Source organism: Polypterus senegalus, chromosome 3 (assembly GCF_016835505.1).
Source record: "Polypterus senegalus isolate Bchr_013 chromosome 3, ASM1683550v1, whole genome shotgun sequence".
In the NCBI taxonomy this organism is placed as follows: Eukaryota; Metazoa; Chordata; class Cladistia; order Polypteriformes; family Polypteridae; genus Polypterus; species Polypterus senegalus.
This window is the reverse complement of record NC_053156.1, coordinates 44,959,069-44,983,341: the sequence shown is the minus strand read 5'-3', so window position 1 is coordinate 44,983,341 and position 24,273 is coordinate 44,959,069. Positions and strand designations below refer to the sequence as shown.

At 36.8% G+C, this 24,273-nt stretch overlaps 1 protein-coding gene across 6 annotated transcripts in view; it reads right to left on the bottom strand.

The window, feature by feature from the left end:
* Positions 1 to 24,273, bottom strand: part of slc12a9 (solute carrier family 12 member 9) — a 253,109-nt gene that overhangs the window by 122,553 nt on the left and 106,283 nt on the right. For 2 of the 6 annotated variants that reach the window (XR_005632886.1, XM_039747081.1), the window contains exons 1-2: positions 11,421 to 11,700; positions 7,554 to 7,646 (exon numbers count right to left, since the gene is read on the bottom strand). The exons of 1 other annotated variant lie outside the window; for it this stretch is intronic. The gene's annotated coding sequence lies outside the window, so the exon portion shown is untranslated. Of the gene's footprint in view, positions 1 to 1,860; positions 1,881 to 3,269; positions 3,316 to 7,553; positions 7,647 to 11,420; positions 11,701 to 24,273 lie in introns of those variants that run through there. 3 more of the 6 variants (XM_039747082.1, XM_039747085.1, XM_039747087.1) reach the window with 3 other exon arrangements.

Here is a 24,273-nt window from a genome sequence, read left to right as displayed (position 1 = left end):
ATTTTTACATGACAGTAGAGAGTTGCCGTCTACTATGGCATATATCAGTCATTTCAAAAGTAAAAGAAATTTCCACAGCAAAACCCAACTACTCTCTTTGGGACAGATAGGCTGCCCAAGTGGAGTCTGATGACAATTTGTAATTTGCCTGCAATTATTAAATGAAATAAATAAATTCCATTTCACTTAAAAAATTCCCATACTCATCAATTTATTTATCAGTTATATATAGGGAATAACTCAAATATAATGAAATGGCAATAAAATATTTTAATTCGAAACTAGCCAACAAAACAACTACATAAAAAAGGTAGTGTTGATGGTCTGCCATCCACACCATCCTGGCAAGCACCCTCTGGCCTAATAGCAGGGAATGTATCATTTGCACCCTCCATCTCTTCCTCCTCTTCTTTGGAAGGGTTACACCTGCTGTTAACTCAATGTTGTGCAGCACTACAAATGCAGCATTGAAAGGTTAACATGAAAAATCAGATTCCACCCAGTTATTTATGAAGACAGCAGCAATGCATTTTTCACACTGTATATTTATTCCTAGAACTTTCATCCCGCCATGTTGCATGTCTGCTGATGTGCTGCATTGTTTTGTACTTCATATGTAGTCTATAGGTTATGCACTATGGGTTTTACAGATATGCACATCCACTATCACCCAGTAACCATCCATCAACAAACAAGCTGTTTCTTTCTTCTTTCACACTGTTAAATTGGCTTAGATGAGGTCATTGTAAGTACTCTCAGATCACTTTGCCATAATATTCATGAACAGTCCTTAGTGACTACAGATCACCTGTATGCTCAATGCAGAAACCCTTTATGGAACATGTGGCTATGCTTCCACAGGCTGGGAGTTTGAATGGACAGAAGCAGTGATTGTGTGTAAGTGTTGGGTTTTGTAGGTGGCGATTGGAGACTTACATACAGAATTCAATTGATATTCTACTAAGGATTTGTTTATTGTAGCCACACATTCTCTCTCCTTCAACATGTACTGTAATGCATCACTTTTCTCCTACTTCTCTCTAAAACTAATTTCAATACATAAAACATCACTATCAAAGTAAACACAGATGCAGCCTTAGAACACATATTCTTTATTTTTAAAGTACACAGAAATATCAATTTAAAAAATTGTTATCATTAATAGTACAAAAATATTTGATTTACTTAACCTATCAATATTAAACATACATACACATTTAATGCATTTCATTTTGAAAATCATAAGTATATCATCATTTATAAATATTAGAAATTAAAATTTTCAGAGAAATGTCATGACATGTTTAATGTGCACTGTCTGTCGACTGGTATCTGCCACTACTGTTGGTGCAAGATGTAACAAGTTTAACAAGCAATTGGCGATTAATGAGGGGATCAGGCAGAACACAGTATATAACAGACCTAAAGTGGTTCTTTAGTTGGGACAGATTTTGGAAACCCTTGTAAATTAACGGTTGATCTTAAGACCAATGTTCTCTGCAGTACAGTAACTTCAGGAAGCTCAACCCTGATTTGTAAAAGAGAGTAGAATATTGTGATTTTTTTTAGACCTTTCAGTCATCTCACCAGCTTCTTTTTGGTTTTGAATAAATGCAGTGCAAGACTTTTTAATAGTTTACCCTCTAACTTAAGCAGCTTCTAGCTATCCACGCAAAATGAACCAGAGGTTTTACATACATTTAGTATATAATTGTGTCTGTATATATATTAATATTTTATGACTGAGTTGGTATGAATTACACATTCATATAACGTTAATCAAATGAGCCAAGTTCAAACCTTACAAAGTTATTCTGGCACAGCATAAAAACAGATCATTATGATTCTTTTTATAATTACTTGTTTAGTAGATCATCTTCACAAAGACAGTGGTTTTACTTAATATACATCAGAAGCAAAGATCTCAACATGAGGTCTTGGTGCCTGGCAATAAAGCAGTAAGTAAAATCCATAAACAATAAGAGAACAAGAAAGGGTAGAATTCTTTCACCCACAACATTCCTACCTGGGTAAACAGGCTAATCTTCAAATCAGCCTGAATAAGTGCGGCATGACCACAGTTAGGACAGACAGTTGCGTGTATTGTGAGGCAGTATACTATGGATACATCAGACACTACCACAGCGCAATTGTCAATATTTTGCTACAAAAAGAACTTGGAAAAAACAAGCATATAGAGAATACTGCAGCATCTAGCCTATGAAATGTCCAGATTTTACCACGAAGGTATACATACCATTGTTCTAAGGTTGTACAAGGAAGTTAGGAGTGTATTTTGTTATAAAAAAAAAAACTTGCGAGTTTGGCATTAACTTTAATTCAGCTTAGGTTTGACAACATCCTCATAACAGATCAATATAAAGTATTTTATTCCTAATAAGCAAATATCAATATAAATAATAAGCTTAATTAGTACCAGTGTGCACTCATCAGAAGTGGCCCTGCCTTCTAGGTTATACATAACAAGGCTAACAGATTATATGCTGTTATGAGATATGCAAATATTTAATTTTGTACAATTAAATGGTTCACGACAGGCACAAATAATAACACGACTAAAATACACATCTACAGTCCATGTGCCCCTGACCAGGCTCAAGTTTACCTAAATGACATACTGCAATATACATTACTAAAGTTTTTAACTTGCAGCAATGCCCAAGAAAAAAATTTAATCTCAAGTTTTCATGCAGAATGGAGATTAAAAAAATGTTTAACAGAGAAGAAAAAGTCTATGGTGACCAATGCCAAAACAACAGTAAACAGTATCGAAACATACTGTACATGAAAGTAATCTCATGTTACTTGTGTTGCATAATCCACATGTGCCAGTCAACTAGTCTAAAACAGAATACACTCAGACGCGCTTGAACATTTAAACTGGAGTCCCACCTCCTTCACTATTCAAATGTCCACTCAAATATGACTAACATTGCTTCATATATATCTAAAGCACAAAATTACTTAGATACAACTAAAGAGTAAACGTTAAAGAAAACATTATCAAGAACATTCCTGGTGTTTGTGCATATCTGAGTTGATTTAAAAAGCAGAAGGTCAGTTCATCCATGCATGCCACTAAACAATTGTTTAATGTGTAATTTAAAACTACTAGGGCTGCAACTAATGATTATTTTGTTAGTCGACTAACTTTTTTTCGATTAGTCACGATTATTTCATGCCTGACTATTTTGATGCCTGTGACCTGTGGTTGCACATCCTGTTCTGGGCCCCAGTACGTGTCTTACCTCATCTGCTCATGTCTGTCCACCTGTGAATGTCACCCTGATGTCTCTGCATTAACACAATTAAAATTAATAATAATCAAACTAAAATAACAACCAGTGAAACAAATGAATTTGAAAGTAATCAGATGTTTTTATATTAGTGTGACCATCACAATAAAAAAAATACATAATACAATACAAACTAAAGTGCACATAGTCTTTAAACACAAAAAGTGCATTTAACTTAACCAAAAATGGCCACTGGTGTGTCCAAAAGTTTAAATAAAGCTTCAATTCAAATAAAATAAAACAATAATGTACAGTTTATAAAAGATTCAGTTCACATATTCCTGATTGCAGTGCAAGAACGTGAGCATTTCAACATGCTCTGGTGTGAGGCTGGCTCACTTCTTTGAGACAATGTTCCCAGCTGCTCAGAAGAAACGCTCAGAGGGAATAGAGGTAGCAGGAATGCATATGAATGATTTTGCAGACACACAAATATGTTTTAATCATCACACTCTGAAAGGAAAGTGTTGTAGTTTATCTCATCATGTACTACATTATGCCAAAATAAAAAAATAACGGACTAAAATATGTAACAAGGTAATTACTGCCAGCACACCGGAGCCGAGTATATTCGGAAAAAACACATTTGTTGAATGCTGCAACCAGCTAGAGTTGGTTTCCAGTACAATTTGGAAGCACGGCGAAGCCGAGTATATGCAGCAGCATATATTTGGCGACGCACATTCATTGAACTCCGCAACCGGCTAAAGTTGTTTCTCAGTGCAATTTGCCAACATGCTGGAGCTGATGAGTCAGTGCTGTATATTCGTTGAACAGCCAGCTCACGACCACTGCCGTCCCTGGCAGAACTGCAGCAACACTGTCTCTGGGATTCAGCCACTGCACTAGACGAGCTTGCAATCATCAGCGTTTACCCCTGTGTTTGCATGCAGCCAGTTCAAGCACACTTGGCTCGGTGATATACTGAATTTCTTCAATGACTTCAGTTGCATATTGAACATAGTAATAGATTGTTGCAGTAGTTTTTTTTTTTTTTTTTTATAGTGTTTACAGTTCTTTTGCAGTGTGTAAAATGGTAAAATGATCAGTGTTGTGATGCTCTTTGCATGAAAAAAAAATATGTGTTCCGATAAAATTTCGCATTTTCTTTGTGAATTGTGATGTTTACTTAAAAAGTGCAGCTAAAAAGTATTTGGCATCCAGGGGTGCATCAACTCCCAAGTGTGTGTCGGTTTAAGGGTTAACTATCATTGTCGAAACCTTGATATACACATGTCAATGTTAACACGTGACACTAACTTTACTCGCTAAAACTCACCTCTCCAGAGACGGTGGCATCACAGCTCCATGATGCTTGTGTTAGTAGGACTAAATTCAATTAAATTTTCTAAGATAACTTCAAGTCAAGATTTGAATGTTCTCAAAATCCTACTGTCTACCACACTACTTTGTAATTTATTCAATGGGTCTCTAAATGAAGAAAAATGCTTAGGAAAAAATTTCCAAATTCCCAGCTGTGTCCCCAGTGTTCTTATTGAATAACTTATTTTTAAGTAGTGTTTCTGGGTTCCAGGACAAAGATTCCAGTCATAATTTTAAAAACTTTAGTCGGTTTGGTTCCTTCAATCCTTTCACATAGGTCAAACTTAACATGTGAGGTCTCACAACTTCGGGCTGTATAATCTAACATCCTATTAGGCCTACTTAATCTCCTCTGTACACTGAGTGTGAACAATGAATGAGTCCACAATAACTTTTAGGCACTACCAATAAGGTGTACTTTGAAGATTCAAACATCCCCTTGTGTATCTAGTTACTGATATTAAATTATTTTTTTTAACATTTTATTAATTTTATTAAAATCAAATAATATTCCATACAAGCAATTCAAGTTTAACAAAACTAGGTTCGAAGTAAATCAACCACCACCCATGAGAAAGAGGGCTAGGCCAAAAGAGTAAAACTTTAATAATAGTAAAAATATGTAAATAAATAAACAAATCAAAATAATATGAATAAAAAAATAGGAGAGAGAATCCGCTTCCTAAATTTAAATGCTTGTTCTAAAATGTTATTGATTAAATCCTGCCAAGTCTGGAAAAAGTTTTATACAGATCCTCTAAGTGAGAATTTGATTTTTTCCAATTTTAGATAATATATAACATCAGTTACCCACTAACTTAAAAGAGGTGAGTTAGCATTCTTCCAGTTGATCAAGATAAGTCTATGTGCCAATAGTGAAGCAGAGGCAATTACAGTTTGTTTGTCCTTCTCCACTTTAAGCCCATCTAGAAGTATACCAAACACAGCTGCTAGTGGAGGGATTGTGACACCAAGGCTGTCTGAAAGGCATTTTTGGTCCAAAATGAAGTTAATATGGTGCAGGTCCAAAACATATGGACCAATGAGGCTGGAACTTGATTGCAACATTCGCAGGTTGGATCTCGCCCTGGAAACATTTTGGACAATTTTAAACGAGACAGATGCCGTCGATATACAATTATAAGTTGAATAATTATATGCTATGTGCATATGGAGTCTGAGTGAATTATGCGCACTGCTACCTTCCACTCCTTTTCTGAGATGTTGAGTGAGAGATGCTTTTCCCACTTTACTCTGGGATCTTTGACAGGACTTTAAAATGTTTTTATATATTACGGAAATGCTGTCCGCATCATCAAGGAGGAGGAGGAGGTTACGAGCACGCACTGATACAGTGCATTGCCGCACCTACCACACGACAAACCAACTCAGGATCCAGATTAAGACCCGAGTGCTGCCATACAACGGGTGATACCTCAGCATCACACTAGTTCAGATGGAGTGGAACAGTGTGAGGTTTTTTTTTTTATCGTGGCTGGAGTACCAATTCTGCCACCAACCCCCAAGTTTTTCCCTGCAGGTTGGAGGGCCTATATGCAGGGACGGATGCAGATTAACGTCATACCCAGGACGGAGCAATTGCAGGTTAAGGACCTTGCTCAAGGGCCCAACAGAGCAGAGACCCTTCTGGCATTTTACGGGATTCGAACCGGCAACGTTCCGATTGCCAGTGCAGATCCCTAGCCTCAGAGCCACCACTCCGTCCTAATAATGCCAGTTCTTGGCATATGATGTTAAGTCTAAGTTATTTAGATCAGCTCAATTGCCTTTTCAACACGCTGGGGCAAAATTTGTAATCTGCATGAACTTCCCCAATTTGCAGTGAAAAGAAAAAAATAGGCCAAAGGTTAATGTATGCACTTACTAATCCTCTTATTTCACACCTGCATCCAATTATTATCTCAAACTTCATGGCTGGAGTTTCTTCCTGTGCCAACTAAGGGGAGCAATGTATCCCTCTAAAGGATACATAAGAAAATTCATCAGTTCCTTACTACAACACAGGCTAGCTATTTCATTCTAGAAGAAACACTGTGAAAAGTCTAACAAAGGTTGCATTGTATCAACCTCACTTTTAAAATCTGAGCTGTGAACTGCTTAATCCTTTTTTTTTTAAATTAAGCATGTTATTTTGCACCTCCTGCCCCCCTCTAAATGACAATACTTCCATCTGCCTTTTACCCAGTTGCTATTCTTGTCATAATACTGCCATATATCTCTTTATAGTGAAAAAACATTACTTTTCTTCTGTTTACTCCTCAGATGATTGTTTACCCAAAACTGCTGAACCACTGCTTGTCCTTCTTTCTTTTAAGACCAATATCTCTGCCTACAGTGTACTTAAATAATTGTCCTTATCCTTTTGAATGTATGCATTTATCCTTATTCATCTGTAAGTGTGAACACCTCATGGATTGAACCTGATGTAACTGATTTATCTAGCAATATATTTTGCACTTAATTTCTTGTCTCTACAGAAACCTACTTGCCTTCTTCCTTACTACTAGAGGCTACAGCGCTGATTATTTATTTGCTGTCCTGCTGGATTCTACCTGTACAATGCTCACCATTCTGCACCTTTCACCACTGCTATTGCTCACTGGTCCTACACCACACATTGTATGCACTGCAAAGTTAAAAACAAGTCCCTTTTTAGCCAGTGAAGAAAAAAAAAATTATTACACTGTTGTTATTAAAAGGCAAAGCTAAAAGGATTTTCATAAAGAACACCAAAACAAAGGAATACCTTATTGCTCATGAGGGTCTCTAAAAGCAACACATGCAACATCTCCTTCTGCTCTTTATTGATCCAATTTTGTAAACTTTTTGTAAAATGCAGTGAAAATTAAAAGTTAAAACTTAACTAGGAGAGGCTGAAAGGCAGTGGCTTACCATTAGCAGGGTCACCAAAATTAGCTCCGTCAGTCACAGCAAGCCTATCAAACACTCAAAGATCCTGCTGCAGCATGCTCTCTGAAGGCAGCTCTGTCAATTAAAAATGCAATGATCTTATTTTTTGCTTCTTCCCATTATTTTTGACAGTATCACCTCTAGCCAGTAGCTAATATACAAGTATAAACATTAAATTTTTTTTTAATAAGCCAGGATCTTACAGCACCCAAAAAATAAATGGTAATATATACATATGCTGTATTTGGAAAAAATAAGGACCGCAGTTTGTGCGGTTGCAGGAAAAGTATTAGTTAAAGTCAGGGCCTCAGTTCAATATGAGTATATGCAAAGAAATGAAAATTACTGCTCACAACCACCTCTATTGAACTATTCACATTTTTGTACAATGTAGCAAAAAAGGAGGGGGAACCTGTAATGTCTAAACATTTATTCTGAAAATATTAAAATGTTGTCATTTCTGGTTAAACTTCCTCTACTATATACTGGCTTAGTAATGAGTGAAAATATGTAAATACTTATGGTAATAACAGTTTTATTTTTGTTCTCAACTATTTAAAAGCATCTGTTATTTTCATTTTAATTCTGATCAAATGTAAATATACTTGAATGTAAAAAATGCAAAAGTACAAGAGGCTGAATGCTTTTTTTTATTGGAACATCTAGGAGAGGAATTTGTTTGTTTTGTGACTCTTACTAAACTGTAAGCTACATTCATTATTTACCAATTAGTGGGAAACAAGGAGAATGAAATTATGCCAAACTCACTCTACAAGAGCATACTTGTAGAATTTAGAACAGAGTTTTAACACAAATAAAACTGCACAAATTCAATCATTGCTTTTGTCTTTTGGATCATGAATTTAAAATGAACGAAGGCATAACAAGAAAACACACTGCAGACATTTCCGTAAACATTTAAATGATGAGCATAACAATAGTGCAGTATGAATGATTAGACTGACATGAATTTGACATCCTATAAAGTCCCAATTCCAACCTTGTCACAGTGCTACTCAGACACGCTCCAGCTCACCATAATCTCAAACTAAAATAGTGGCTGCATAAAATGAATGGATGAATGTCTATAACAGCGATGACTGCCATAAAGGAATGGTTTTAAAAACAGGAGTTCTATTTATAAGATGTAAAATATACCACTAGGTGGTCAGTTTTTTTGTATTTTTTTTTAATGAAAACAAACCAAAGGAGCATATAGCCTGAAGAAAGTATTCAACTTTAAAAGCTTTAACTTTAAAATTATACATTACATATTTTATATAAAAGTTCTTTCAAGTTATACTCTATAATGCCAGAAAACTGCAACAAGAAATCTGAATATTTCAATTCAATTTTGAACATCCAAACTGCAATGCAAAATACACTGTATCTATACAGATATGATTGGGACAACACTACTCTAAGCAGTTAATTACTGGAAGAAAGTTGGAAAGACATGGAAAAAAAAAAAAGAAATCTGGCTTCTAGCTATGACGTCTATGAGAAATGAGCTATCGTATGCTTTTGGCTCCTCTAAATGAGGAGGTTTGATATATTCCGATATACTGTATTTTCCTTACCACAGTTATGCTTGTGTAACTTTAACTCATTCAAATGTTCATGTGGGTCACATTACAGAGTTAACTTAATATTTTCTTTTTCTTGTATAATATAAACTATTACTTCTACAAGTAACCAACAAGATAATGCAAGGATATAATGTTGCATCAGACTGGAATTCCTTAAAACGGTTACATCTTTTATTTACAAATAACATTTTCAAACCTGCTTAATGCAATTTAGGGGCCTAACTCAGCAGTACTTGATGCAAAACAAGAAACTGCCCTGGACAGGATGCCAGACTATCACAAGACCCACTGTCTCTCTTCACACACAACATGGGGACCAGTTTAATATCTCCAGCTAACCTACTATGCACATATTCCATGGATGAAAGAGGAAAACTGGAACACTTGGGAGAAAGAGAGCGGATGTGCAAACTACAAACAGACAACACCCAGGAATAGGATTTTAATCCTACATTCTGGATTCATAACACTGCATTGCTACCTCCTGTCCTGACCTCTTGCGAAAAAAATAAATGAGCTTTTTCTAATGTGTTTATGATGCTTCCACTTGAAGTACTATGAAATAAAGCCATGTCTCAATGTTCTTTTCTTTTTCTTTTTTTTTTTGCATAAAGAGAGTCAAGAATAGTTTAATCACTTTATTTTCAAGGTTATCTTAACTACAATACATTTAGCTTGAATGGTGAATAACTCATATTAACCATGTTACTCATCAGCTAGCATTCAGTAGGAATCACATGATGGAGATAATTAAAAGCTCGCATTATGCAATTAACTATGATACTGCCAAGATGCAAAGGAATGTATAACACTGGAAAAACTACAGCTTGGTTTGCTGCCAAAGTATGAAAAATAAGCCACACCCAAGGAAACATAATAAAAAGAAGAAAAAAAGTTTATTTTGTGCATTCTAAAAAAAAAAAAAAAAAGACCAGCTGAAGAACAGTTTTAGAACTAATTTGTAAATACCCTTTAAGATGCTTAACCCAAGGAAAAAAATATCCATTTACCTATCTAACCCTGAAACGTGGGAGCCACCATCTTTTAAACCCAGGGCTCTGTATCTATGAGACACTCAAAACACCAAAGCACAACAGAGGATCTGATGATGTTATACAGAAACCTCTCTATTAGAAATACAAAAGCAACTTTAAATGGCTAATATGATGATGTACAATACATGCAAAGTAAAAGGCACAATAGATGACGCTTAAATTGTAAAATGCACCTGTAACACCACATCTAACTGAGTGCAGTTTTGGCCAATGTGAAGGTAAAGTCAAAAGAAATATTCCAAGGTTGAATGTTACAAGTTACGAGAAATGACAAGAGGAGTTGTATCTCTTCACCTTAAGAAAGTGTAGATTTAAGGGCAGACATTTGTTTAAATTTAAAATGAGAGTAGGTAAGGTAGAAACCACCTGTTATTTAAAATGGGTTTATCAGGAGCAACATGAGACACACCTAGACATGGAGTAGATTACTTTGTGTATTTTAAAGGAAATTTTTGATGGACTTCATGTATCAACTTACTGGATCAGCGTATCGTATTAGTATATCTAGTCTGTTAAGTTTTGGTAAATAAGCACTTGTTCACTTGAGATAGTCAAACCACAAAGAACCACTTCCATACACTTTCTGAAACGAGTTGTTTTAATGCAGTGTCACTGAAACCGAAACGAGTACCTGGAGAAAAAACTCTTTAAGCAGTTTTACAAAATGAAAACCAAGTACATTCACACTCAAAAACCAACCTAAATCGAAAGTAAAATTCCCGACACACTGGACCCTCGAGGCGCGCATTGGTACATGTGCTTTATTGCACAGCCGTTACTTTAGAAAAGGAGTACTACTAAATATGTATCATGTATAATTTAATGCATCGAATTATGGTTCGTTTTATTGTGACCGCTGATTTTTGTTACGTATTTGGCAAAATTTTATGAATAGAGAACGTTAACATTTGACAGCAGAACAACAAACATAAGTAACTGCATTTTTAAAAATTACAATATTTGCCCGTATGATAATAAATCGCGATTTACAGAAAAGCAGGGACAATATCTGGAAAGTGCAAAAATCGCAAATTACAGAATAATCATTATTCAAACGGGCGCTTACTGAACTCTTCACTATAGAAATACATAGATATAAAGCGTATCCTCATTCTACTAACAAGTAGTAGCATCTCTTGTAGTAACTTCCATGGCTCTAAAGCACACATCAAAACAGATGAAGTTAGCACATCCTTGTGACCCACCTTTGTGTCTCCCTCAGATGCCACCCGGCATCAGCAGTGTGGTCCAGCCAGCGCACTAAAAACCAAGCAATCCGCTGCTTTACAAGACTTCGTATAGCATGACACTTGCGCTTAAGTGGAGAGTCGTTGTAAACAGAAAAAATGTCAATAATTATTTAGACCTGAACACTGTGTTAACAGTTTCCTCTTCGCTGACTGCATCTCTCACCAGTATTGGTCATGGGACACTTTCATGTGACTTGCGCGATGCAGCGGCGCGTACACGAATACGCAAAACGATTCAATCAGTGGATCTAGCCGCACACTTCCGGCACGTGGAAAGACACCCGTCGCGCCAATCGTAGCGTACATACACCAGAAGTCCCACCTTAACCCGTCAGAGTATGCCACACCCCAATTCAAACTGTGTCCGAAAATGTGTGATTTGCAGTTATTCCCGATAAGAACATATACCAAAAACTAAGTTTAACAGAGTGCGTTTAGATGTCTGAAATTAAGCACAGAAAGAGGTTTAATGAGATAAATATAAGCAATAAATAAAAAGATGAATGTACGTAAAACATTTGCACGTTTTAAAAAAGAAAAAATGATAAGCTGTATTTTGTGCTATATATATAGGGCTGGGAATCGATTAAACATGATCTAATTAATTGCATAAATGTATGTAATTAATAATGATTAACCACATCGGATATTAAAACATGTATTTATAAAATTAATGCATACATCATGAAGTAAATACACACTGAATCACAAATTTAATGTAGAATCAACACACAAGAATTAAAAAATGGCATAGTTTAAACTTAAACAATGACCCTAAACCTGTACTTTTAACAAAATACTACTCGAGCAAGTACAATATGAATGTCAATGCCTTCCTAAATGGAAAGTTGATAGGAAGGCAACAAGAAAATGAGGCCAATGTATTAAAATTGGCATAGCATGTGAGACCAAGACGTGTCAAAGTAAAAATTAAACGATCGAAATTACTGTTGACTGAATGCACTGATGAGGACCGATTTAATTGAAACAATAAGCATATCCTAAATAGGCATACATTAAAACTTGTGCTAAAAATCCATAAATACTATCATCCATTGTTCATCACCATCAACAACTTGATAATTGTTTTTCAACTGGTATCACCGTGGAAATAACAGTGCACTGCCCTGGGTACAGGCCTGAGAAAGACACACTCCTCAGGTGGTCGAGAACTGTCTGAGGAGGATGGGACTACCTGGAGAAGCCGACATAAGAGCCGACACCCCTGTGGTCACCGTTTTGAAGATACAGCACTTAGAGTGCACTTTAGCAGCCAGGAGACATGTCAAGTGTTCATCTGCCTGGATGCATGCTCACCTGTGACTCTTGCAGAGCCAAGGGACAGTTGGGCATACGAGTTGCCTTTGTCCCTGGGTCAGTGGAGTGAGACAGAGAGAAGTCCACTTGTATGAGCGGGCAAAGGGACGAAGCAGCTGGAAAATGTGTTCAAAGTACTCAGTGCTATCTATGTCTGAGAACAGTAATCTCTGAGCTGCTTGTTTTACTGGCCCTCACCGTCCGGCCCTTTCAGACAGTTTAGCATGTGTATAGATTTAATGCTTTTGTGGTTGGTATAATTGTGGTGTACCTTGGGTTACAAAAACTGTGCCACCACAGAAAAAAACGGTTGGAAAACACTACCTACACCATTGCTCCTGACACGCAAAAATGTTCTCTGTAGCAGCTATCTTGCTTAAAAACTGACACCATTCATTGCTTGGGTGGTTATGTTGCATTCTTTGCATAAATTAACAAAGATACTACAAACTTGAATCATGGGTAGGGATAAACTATTTAGTAGAATTTTGTCATCATAATATACCACTCAGCACTGTAAGCTACCTGGCAGACCAGCAAGTTAAATACAAAGGTACTACAGACTTATTTTAGTATTATAAGAGAGAACAGGACAACAGGTGAGTGACACTGGCTGTTAGGGCTCAAAATAACATGCAATGAGTGCTTTAGGTGGTATAGCAGCTGCTGGATCGAAAACTACCATTCTGAGAGTGTGTTTCTTCAGCACTGGTAAAAGAGTGTTTGTAGTATGGGAGTGTGTTTCTTTAGCATTAGAATGCCGCATAAAAGAGTGTTTTCACTGTAACTGAGGTAGCTGAAGCTGCACCAGGTAACAGAACGCAGAGCTTCAGTGTACTTTGCCTATTCTCTCTGTGTCTGCATGGGTTGTCCTCCATATATATTCAGATTTTTCCATCTATATGCTTAATGTGTGCATTAAATGAATTGTATGAATGACTCTAGGCTTGTAAGAATCAGTGCAGAAATTTGGTTGCATGGCATTCCAGATCAGATCCTGATTTTCAGTGAAACTAGACTAAGCAGTTTAAATAATGGAAGGACAATGAAGTCTCTTGTAACTTATATTGGCTGAAGGTAGTTCTAGAAGAGAGTAGTTCAAACATAAACATCTCTTTGTTTACTTTTGCATATTGTCACAGCAAACAACCATGAAGAGTCCACATTCCCATGTTTAAAAAGAAAGCACGTTTCATTTTCTTAGTTGGAATTATATGCTGCTCTCCAATTCAAGATGCGTTTGTGATCTCTTTGTCCTCTGTGACCTCTCTCTCCCTTTCTCTCTAATGTTAAGAATTTCTGGCATTTGTTAATTTGCCTGCCCCCTAGTGTCCACAAAGACTATCACAAATTTCAACCCAAGCCTCAAATCTTTCTCTCACTCATTCTCCACCTATTGCTCTTTGCTGACACCCAGTACATCTCCACTGCCAGTGTCTCTTTTTTGATCCTTCAGTCCTTGGGCTTTCATCCTTTTGTCACAGGCAATGCTTTCCTCAACAGACACTTCATATTTGAAAACAGAGCAGGAATAAACATTTAGAATAGTGAAATGAAACCCTCCCTGCTTCTCTAAAACTATATAAGCTATGCAATCTGTTATAGGCTTTTAACCATGTTCATATGGGAAATAGTAGTGTAATAAGCAATCTATATATCTATATATATATCTATTTGAGATCTTCACGCCTCCCACGTAATCACGTGAACTGACTGTCAACGCAGTGCGTAGAAAACCAGGAAGAGCTCCAAAAAGCTCTGAAGAAAACATACATTATACAATTGAGAAGGCAGCGAAACAATAAGAAGCGAGTGAGTGACATATACTACCATATTCATGAGTGCTGCTACTTCGGAAACAAAGCACGGTGTAAACCTGAAGTTTAAATTAAGTTCATAGACAGGCTACCGCTGGTGTTTGTCATGCCCACAGGTAATGCGGGATACAAGTTTAATGAGAGGACGCAGGATATAACAGGAGTTTTGATCATTTTGTAATTAAGTTAAAATTGCAGGTGAAGGGCTGTGCTTATGCAAATTCCGAGAGACTGTGTTTGTGGGGGATTGACAGTTAAGGCGGGTGGGGGAGTCACGTCCTCATCTCCCCTCCCATTCACCTAATTTCGCTCTGAGCTGAGCTCCGCAGCTAACGCAAACGCAGTGTTACGGAAGCGACTTTGTGACACTGCCACCAAATACTCACAGAAAAATCCACAAGTTAATACACACGCTGTCTCTACAGTTTCTCCACACTGAATCCTCCAGGCACTACTTACAAAAGGTTACATTGACAATCGTGTTACGTTATTTTTAAAATGTTTCCTTTTCTTAGCACAAGCACAGCTGAGAAGCTTCGATGCATGTGCTCCATAACACGTTGAAAAATAATGCATTTAATCACACTTTGCAATACAAGCAAAGGGCAACTTCTGTCAATGCATGATTTCCTGGTACACCGATTACATTGATCAGCGCTTCCCAATTCATTTTACCTTCGCACCCCTGTGGTTTGAGAAGAAGTATGAAAAAATATGAGGTTAACACAGAAAAACAGATCACCAATTGAAGCTTTATGAATAATCGATTCACCATTAATAATTGTTTTGGTAAAGCCATACTCAGTGTAATCCTCCTTCCATTTTATAATTTTTCCGCCACTAGCCATAATTAAATGAACGGTAAAAAAGTAAGAGCGAAGCAAAGGTGACTTATTCAGGCAGGCGATGGCTCAATAGCTCGAATTTGGATATAAGTAGCTTCTATTTAGTCGCCAGAAATATCTTTGGTAGGAATGGAAGTTGAATTTAGTCTTTAAATTTCTATGGTAAAGAAAAAGTTATGCAATGATGACTAAATTTAACTATATAAAGTCAAAATTTTTATATATAAAGTCATTCCCGAATATATAAAGTCAAACCTTGATTATATAAAGTCACTGTCAGAATATAAAAAGTCAAAACTTGAATATATAAAGACGGCGTTGGAATATTTCTGAATATATAAAGTAAGTGCTGCAATATATAAAGTCAAAACTTAAATATACAAAGTCAGCGCTGGAATATCCATCCATTTCCCAACCCGTTGAATCCGACCACAGGGTCACGGGGGTCTGCTGGAGCCAATTCCAGCCAACACTGGGCGCAAGGCAGGAAAAAATCCTGGGCAGGGCACATGCATCTTTTTCAAAACATTAACCGAACAGTGTTTTATTAATTTATTTTTCTGAATATGTTTTTGTTACCTTAGTTCAGTTCAGAGTCGTTTCAATCAATAGATTTTGACTTTCACTTTATATATTCAGGAATGAGTTTATATACTCCGATGTTGACTTTATATAATCAGGAATGACTTTATATATTCTGACGGTTACTTTATATATTCAAGTTTTCACTTTATATATTCCAGCGATGACTTTATATATTTAAGTTTTGACTTTATATATTCCGACAGTGACTTTATATATTCAAGTTTTGACTTTATATATTCTGACGCCGACTTTATATATTCACAAAATCAATATATTTGCCTGTTTGGCACCCCATAGTATGTGTGTGTGTATATATGTACACACACATATATATATATATATACACACATTGTAAAAGGCACTATATAGCGCCCGACCCGGCACAGACTTAAGCAGAGGCACGTGTAAAATAAACAGGCTTTTATTTTTTCTTCACCCGTGGGCACACGTCTTCCCCGTGTCCCACAGGCCCAACACAGTCCCAAAAGCACACAATCACTGTCTTAACAATCCTTCCTGGCACCACCACTCCTCCCAGGCAACCTCGTCCTCTTCCTCCCGATTCTGGCCTCGAATGAAGGGAGGCTGGCCCGTTTTATAGCCCACCCGGAAGTGTTCCAAGTGCTTGACCAGCTGGCCCTGATTGCACCTCCGGGTGGGGCTGATAACTCGTCCAACCGGGTTGTTGGCTCTCTGCAGCTCCCCCTAGCAGCCACCCCATCTCCCAACCAGGCTGTGGAGGACTCCATGTCCCATGGAGCTACGTGGGAGACGGGGAAACGAATAACGGCCGGGGAGGCTGCTACCAAGCGTCCCGGGGGAGGTATTGAGCTGTCCATGGTGGCACCCCCGGAACATATGCAGCAGGGGCTGGGCATGGGACCCAGCTGTCCATCACAATATATATATATATATGCCAGCAACACTCATATCAATGACAAAACAATTAACATTAACAATCATGTTACATTATTTTTAAAATTTTTCCTTTTCTTTTTCATAACTTCTTTAACACACTACTTCTCCGCTGCGAAGCGCAGGTATTCTGCTAGTCCTGAATAAATCAAGACAAAGTACTGCCTCAATCCTTTGAGATAATGGGAAGTGAGTAAAGAAACAGTGCACTGCTTTACCTTCTGGTTCTGAGATTGATATTGCTGCTATCTTTGTAATTAGGGTAAAGCCAACATATATTAAAGTATCTAATTCTGATTATTAATATTGCCATAATTGAAATTAATAATCTGTGTGACAGGTAAATCATTAGCTCTTTTAAGTTTTTATTACTACATTAAATACAAAAACTAAACCAACCTTTCATTACTTCAAAGCAGCTATTATTGCCAAGCAGCTTCCATTAGTGTGTGGCACAAACACAAAAATACACACTCTTCCACATGGAGGAGCTGTGAGGTGCAAGTGCAAAAAAGCTATAAAGAAAATCAATCTGGTCAGGTCAGGTCAGGTTGGGGACCATGAACTGGTACAGCGCATTGCTCCACCCACCACAAAATTAAACAGCTCAGAATTATGGTTGGCAACCCCCCAGGAAGACATGCAGTCCAGTCCCACCCTCTGGAAATGACCGTCTATCTGCTGCAGCCAGATGTAACGTGTGCGTCACCTTGGCCTGGTCCAGCCACTCAGGTTCTCAATAATGAGGATCCTGTGAGCCGAATCACCCTTGGTGAATCAAGCCACATGGCCGTAGTGCCATAACTGACGCTCCCTCACAATGTAGGTAATGTGCCTCATTCGAGACTCCATGAGCAACTGCTCAGTTGACACAATATCAAACCAGTGGTACCCAAGGATTCTCTGAACAGACACAGTACCAAAGGTCTTGTCTCAGGTCACTGGATAGTGTCCATGTCTCGCAACCATATAGCATGACGGGAAGCTCCAGGACTCTGACTTCGTCCTTTACCAGAGATATCGGGAGTGCCACACACCCCTTTCCAGCAACATCGTGACCCCCCATGCTCTCCCAATCTGTCTACTGACTTCATAGGAAGAGTCATCAGAGACATGAATGTCACTGCTAACAAGGTCGACACTCTCTCCGCAGACAGACACACTGCTGATGGATGTTGGATGTGCCCAAAAATCAACGCTACTATAAAAAATATATAAATAGATAAAGACTAATCCATCGAACCGGCTAGGAGTCTAGAACTTACAAAAAAGCATTAAAAACACAGTCTTGAACGAATAATGTTTCATTGGGTGATTCTTTAGATAAGAATTAACAAAGAAAATATAATTTATCAATTGTGTCCCCCTTCATGAGTAAGAGGGAAGAAAACCAAACTAACTTAGATTTATGTTTTGTGTTGATGGTTTATTGTCCTGTGACTATATACAGTATACTTTCATACAATATATCATCTTCTCTTATTCTTATGTTATGAATTACCTATAATGTTTTGATTGTTGCAGCAAGTGTGTTTATTTTATTTGCTGAAAATTGTTGAAAAATAGTCTTTCATTATGTCCAGACTACAAACTGATAAAGTGAAGACTGATGTGTATGCAACTCTGCCAGTGTATGAACTTTCATAAATTAAAAAATATAAATTCATAGTTCTGGCATCCCTGCTGGAATGAAACAGAAATATAGGCTTCACAGTAGGAATGGCCTTCAAAGGACAATGTCCAGTTTTACACTTGCAAGTAGCTTTGAGGCTTCTTAAAATGGTCAATTTAGATTTCATCAACATATGATCTCAGTGTCTCACACATATAACTTCTGAATTTATTTGAGATATATATTTTTTAACAACAAATCTCAATTCCTCACTCCCCATGTACTTCTGATACGCATAGCACCTGATTAATTTTCACATTATCAACTGCATCAGTTATGAAGTTGGGATTTAAATTTGGTTTTCAGGAATGTTCTACTTTCTGTAGATTTATAATAATACTTAATTTTCTTTATTTCCTTACACTTTCCTGTGCTTTAAATTTTAAAGTGATATTTTCAAGGGAAATGTTAAGTGTCTTATAAACGTTCTTATATGCTTCTCACAACAGTGACTTTTAAATGATGTTATTCTGGTTTGGTTGTGAATGTCCTTTAGTTCTCATGATACAGTTTGTGTTTGGGGCTTTCATGTTGAGAAACAAAGCACACTGATGCTTGTTACTCTTGCTTAGAACCTGAACATTTACTTAGCTTTTTATGACAGTGTATATAGCATCTAACTACAATGTCATGTTTTACCTAGCAACTACCATGGAAACTGAAACTTCCCACTACCTTTAAAATAAAATCATTTACAGTGAATAGGTTGTTTCAAAGTCTTTCAAAAATGGAGTATGTGATTGCAGTCAACATGGCCAGCTGTGCCATTGTCTGTATGGGCTGAAATCATGTTTTAACAGAATGAGGAGAACAGACCTCTATTAAATGCATCCTTCAGACTTGGAAGTAAGACTATATTCTGAGGTGAGAAGATGTAACCCTGATTGTAGAGTGTTGAAATCAATTACATTTGCAGCAAACAAATGCTGTAACAAACTGACCATGACATCCTGTTGGAAATGTCAAGCAAAAATTGGAATGGCACAAAAGGTCTATCCACCTGTAGAAATATAGAAAGCAAAACATGCCACTGTCTACAGCTCCAAATGCAGGCTGGTGTCAGGACTCACACTACTGCGATTTTTACTTGTTTTTGGTTTTATTTTCTTCTTGGCATCTTGCCCTTTGTTTTATTCCTAGCCTGAAGGGGCTGGGAAAGTTCAATTTAAAGTCTCTAGTTGCTGCTGTGGTCTTTATGGGCACATTTACCTGAGGTCATCAGCTACCACAGCCATGTGTTTGTTGCAGTGATTCTGCCAGAGTTAAGAGTGAGGCAGGGTAAGAATATTATCACAAGGATCAGGAGACAAGTATGAGCAAAATCGAAGACACACTAGAGTCAAGACCAGAAAAAACAATGAGTGCCAACAGAAGAATTTCCAACATGCAAACTTAAAGACAGAGTTGATAACCACATGAAGTCCTGACTTCCTTAAAGTTATTTTGATACTGACTAAACACATGAGAAATTTGTTCTGACAATCCAGGAACCTGAAAGCTTCTGATAAAGCACTGCCATCTTAAATAGTGGCGTATCAATAACAATGTACATCTCAGTTTCCAGCAGTCACATGGTAGCAACGGGGGGCCATTGCCAATAACAACGATAAAACCATAGCCACAATACTGTCACATCTGTGTTTAAAAAGGAAGTATAACATGGAAGTGGAAAATGTAAATAAATAATTAATTATATCCAAAAATGTATAGAAAATCACAAAATTATATTCAGCACATTTCAAAACCTCATATTCATAACATTGGTTTATAACTGCAGCTGTGGTCTCTAACTTTCTTTTATACGGCTCTCTTTTGCAAGGTTCGTTGTCATTTATTTCAGGAATTCTGGCTTAGAAGTAAAAATTGCATTGAAATTGATAACAACTTCAATTATTTTGTTCTTTACTTTACTTTGTATTTTGATTTGCCTAAATTATATTTATAAAATATGTTAAATAAATGGTCTTTCCTTTTGGGAAATTTCATAAGAGCTAGCTAGGCCTTTCACCTTTGCAGTATTTCTGTTTTACAACAGTGAAAGCTCAGGAAGTATAAGCTGAGGATTGTGCCTATCACCATGAAAAAATATTACAAAAGTGGCAGAAGTAATGTTTACCATGATGAAGCAAGGTAGAACTATAGATGTGCCAAGCTTCAGCTCCAGAGGCTCTTTTTAATAGCAGATGCTATCAGTGAGTGGTGACAACAGAGCTTACAAGTTGGAACCTAATACAATATCTTATCTAACAAAGATACAACTGATGCACTTCTAGGCTGGGGCATTCATGAAGTGCGTTTTTGTTGGACTGTGCCAACAAAATTCCTTCAGCAGGGAGGTGTAACACAAATCTTGTTCCATGAGCTTTAATTAAACATTATGTTAACTTCTAAGCTAAGGTTTTCTCTTTAGATTAGAGCAAACTCATTTTGAGGTATTCATAACAATACACTTGAGACATTACACTGATACAATCAAAATACACTAATGTGAGAGGTATTTTTTAACTTGCTTAGTGCCAAGTTAAATCTATAGGGCACACAATTCATACCTGAACCTCCTAGTGTCATTTTCAAACACAGTGAGGATCCTGATGTAAGTGTAGTGGCTCCCTGGAGGAATAGGCCAAGTTAGGAAAAGACTGTTAAGTCACAGAAAAAAAGTCTTAGGAGAAAATGAAAGTGTATTCCTCTGTTTATCTGGAGGTCAGAGCCAACCAGTAGGTCACTGCATTTTTTCTTTGCATTGATTAGGTTTGAGGATTATGGCAGGTTTAAGGTTTAAGATTTCTTTATTTAGTCATGTTTACACAAGAAAACATGAAATTTGCCTTCTCAGTTGCATCTAATAACAGACAGAATAAGATAAAACAGACAAATAAAAACAAGACAGGTTAAGGTAAGGCAGTTAGATAATACATAATTACACTCAAAAAAAAGAAAGGTTACAGGATATACAGTATATCAAAACCTTAATCATTATCTCCGATATTTCTTATTGAAAAGTCGCACTATGGCACTAGGAAGAAAGGAGTTTGTGGTGTGATTTGTGTGGGTTTTCAAAGCGACTGTCCTTCCTGATTTACTGAACTTTAGTTCTACATGTAATGGATGTCTGTCATCAGTTGAGATGATTTCCAGTTTCTTTAACATTGCCCTCTGCCATACATTAGGTTGTGTGTTGTAGTCAGCAAAGTGTTAGACTTCATAGAGCAAGCACTTTTCTTTTGTCATGCGTTAGAATTTTGTTCCATGTAAAATAATTTTTTTGCATTTATTTTGCTCTACCAGGTGTATTCAGCATTGCCTAATGTGGAATAAAGGTGCAGTCTCTAAAAATTTCAGAGTGTAACATAGCCTATGGTTTTCCTGTGCATAAATGGGGAATCTGTATAAAATGGCAGAGATGTATTTGCATATCATACAAATAAATACACATTTAGCTTTAAATATTAAATATACATGTAGCATTATTATTTTGATGTTTAGCATTTTCTGACACAGAAGCTGCTACAGTATTTTGTATATTTTTTGCTGGCAGCAGTCATGTTGTTGTTAGAAACATCCTTGCATTGAAACCACTTGATAACAGGAGTTTATATCGCATTTCATCATCTCTCAGTCAGTATTTAATGTTACATATACAGAGTTACAGTGGAATTCTTACTTGCATTTGCTACTCAACATGCAACACATTAACACTCTCCAACTCCATGATTAGTTAACATAACTATTACCTCAAAATTTCTTTCATTGGCTAACTAAATAGATTACAAATGCAAGCTTTCGAGGCAGCTAAGTACCCTTCATCAGTTACCTTGCCTGAAGAAGGGGCTTTAGCTGCCTAGGATGCTTGCAATTGTAATCTATTTAGTTAGCCAATAAAAGGTGTCATTTCACCCTACTTTCTCCTGTATCAATCTATGGCTAACATGGTACAATACTCTACTGTTCAAAATTTATGTCGTTCTTCACTTAAATAACTCAAAACATTTGTCTTACAATGCCATAATCAAGACAGAATATGTGGATCTTTCAGATTTTCAATTTGTCCTGGTCTTGCAAACAGCATTGATTCAAAGAGCTGCTATTGCTTTTGGTGTCACTGCTACCTTGACTACGTTCCTATTCCTAGCTATGGATCAAGATGTCAGAGAATTTAAGACGCTGTTAGCATTAATTGATAAGGACACAGCATCAGATCTTCATATGTTTACACCATATTTATGGACTCTGACATGTGCTGTCATATACAAGAGCATGGTGGCACACATTGTGAAAAATCCTTTGTGAGATCTTAGTTGTTTAGAAAAACAGGCCTCTATTTTTGACAAAGTCTTAGTGTTTTGTATTTTGGTGCTAACATTTTATAACAACAACAACAACAACATTTATTTATATAGCAGATTTTCATACAAACAGTAGCTCAAAGTGCTTTACATATTAAAGAATAGAAAAATGAAAGACACAATTATAAAACAAAATAAATCAACATTAACATCGAATAAGAGTAAGGTTCAATGGCCAGGGGGGACAGAAAAAACAAAAAAAACTCCAGACGGCTGGAGAAAAATAAAATCTGTAGGGATTCCAGACCATGAGACCGCCCAGTCCCCTCTGGGCATTCTACCTAACATAAATGAAACAGTCCTCTTTGGATTTAGGGTTCTCACGGAAGGGCTTGATGATGATGATGGTCACGTAGACTTCTTCCTTTTAATCCATCCATCATTGTTGGAGCATCATGAAGCTTTGAGTAGGTGGAGGTGGCGCAGGCCACCACCACAAAGAAACCGGAAAAAGAAACAGAAAAGAGAGTAGGGGTTAGTACCGATTTTAGAGCCACCATGAATATCTATCTATCTATCTATCTATAGTTATTATGATGAATTGAACATACAGAGTATCAGGATTAAGTTAAATTAAGATTAAAATGAAGTTATAAAAAGGCAATGTTAAAGTAATATGTTTTCAGCAGTGTTTTAAAGTGCTCTACTGTATCAGCCTGGCGAATTCCTATTGGCAGGCTATTCCAGATTTTAGGTGCATAGCAGCAGAAGGCCGCCTCACCACTTCTTTTAAGTTTTGTTCTTGGAATTCTAAGGAGACACTCATTTGAGGATCTGAGGTTACGATTTGGAATATAAGGTGTCAGACATTCCGATATATAACATGGGGCGAGATTATTTAAGGCTTTATAAACCATAAGCAGATTTTTAAAGTCAATTCTGAATGACACAGGTAACCAGTGTAGTGACGCTAAGACTGGTGTGATGTGTTCTGATTTTCTTTTCCTAGTTAGGATTCTAGCAGCTGCATTCTGCACTAGTTGCAAATGATTTATATCTTTTTTGGGTAGTCCAGAGAGGAGTGCATTACAGTAATCTAGTCGACTTAAAACAAACGCGTGAACTAATTTCTCAGCATCTTTCAGTGATATAAGAGGTCTAACTTTACTTATGTTTCTTAAGTGAAAAAATGCTGTCCTAATGATCTGATTAATATGTGATTTAAAATTCACATTACAGTCAACAATCACCCCTAAGCTTTTTACCTCCGTCTTGACTTTTAATCCTAATGTATCCAGTTTATTTCTAATAGTTTATTTCTATAACAATCTTCTGACCATATATTTGTTTTAGACTGTTTCTCTCACATTT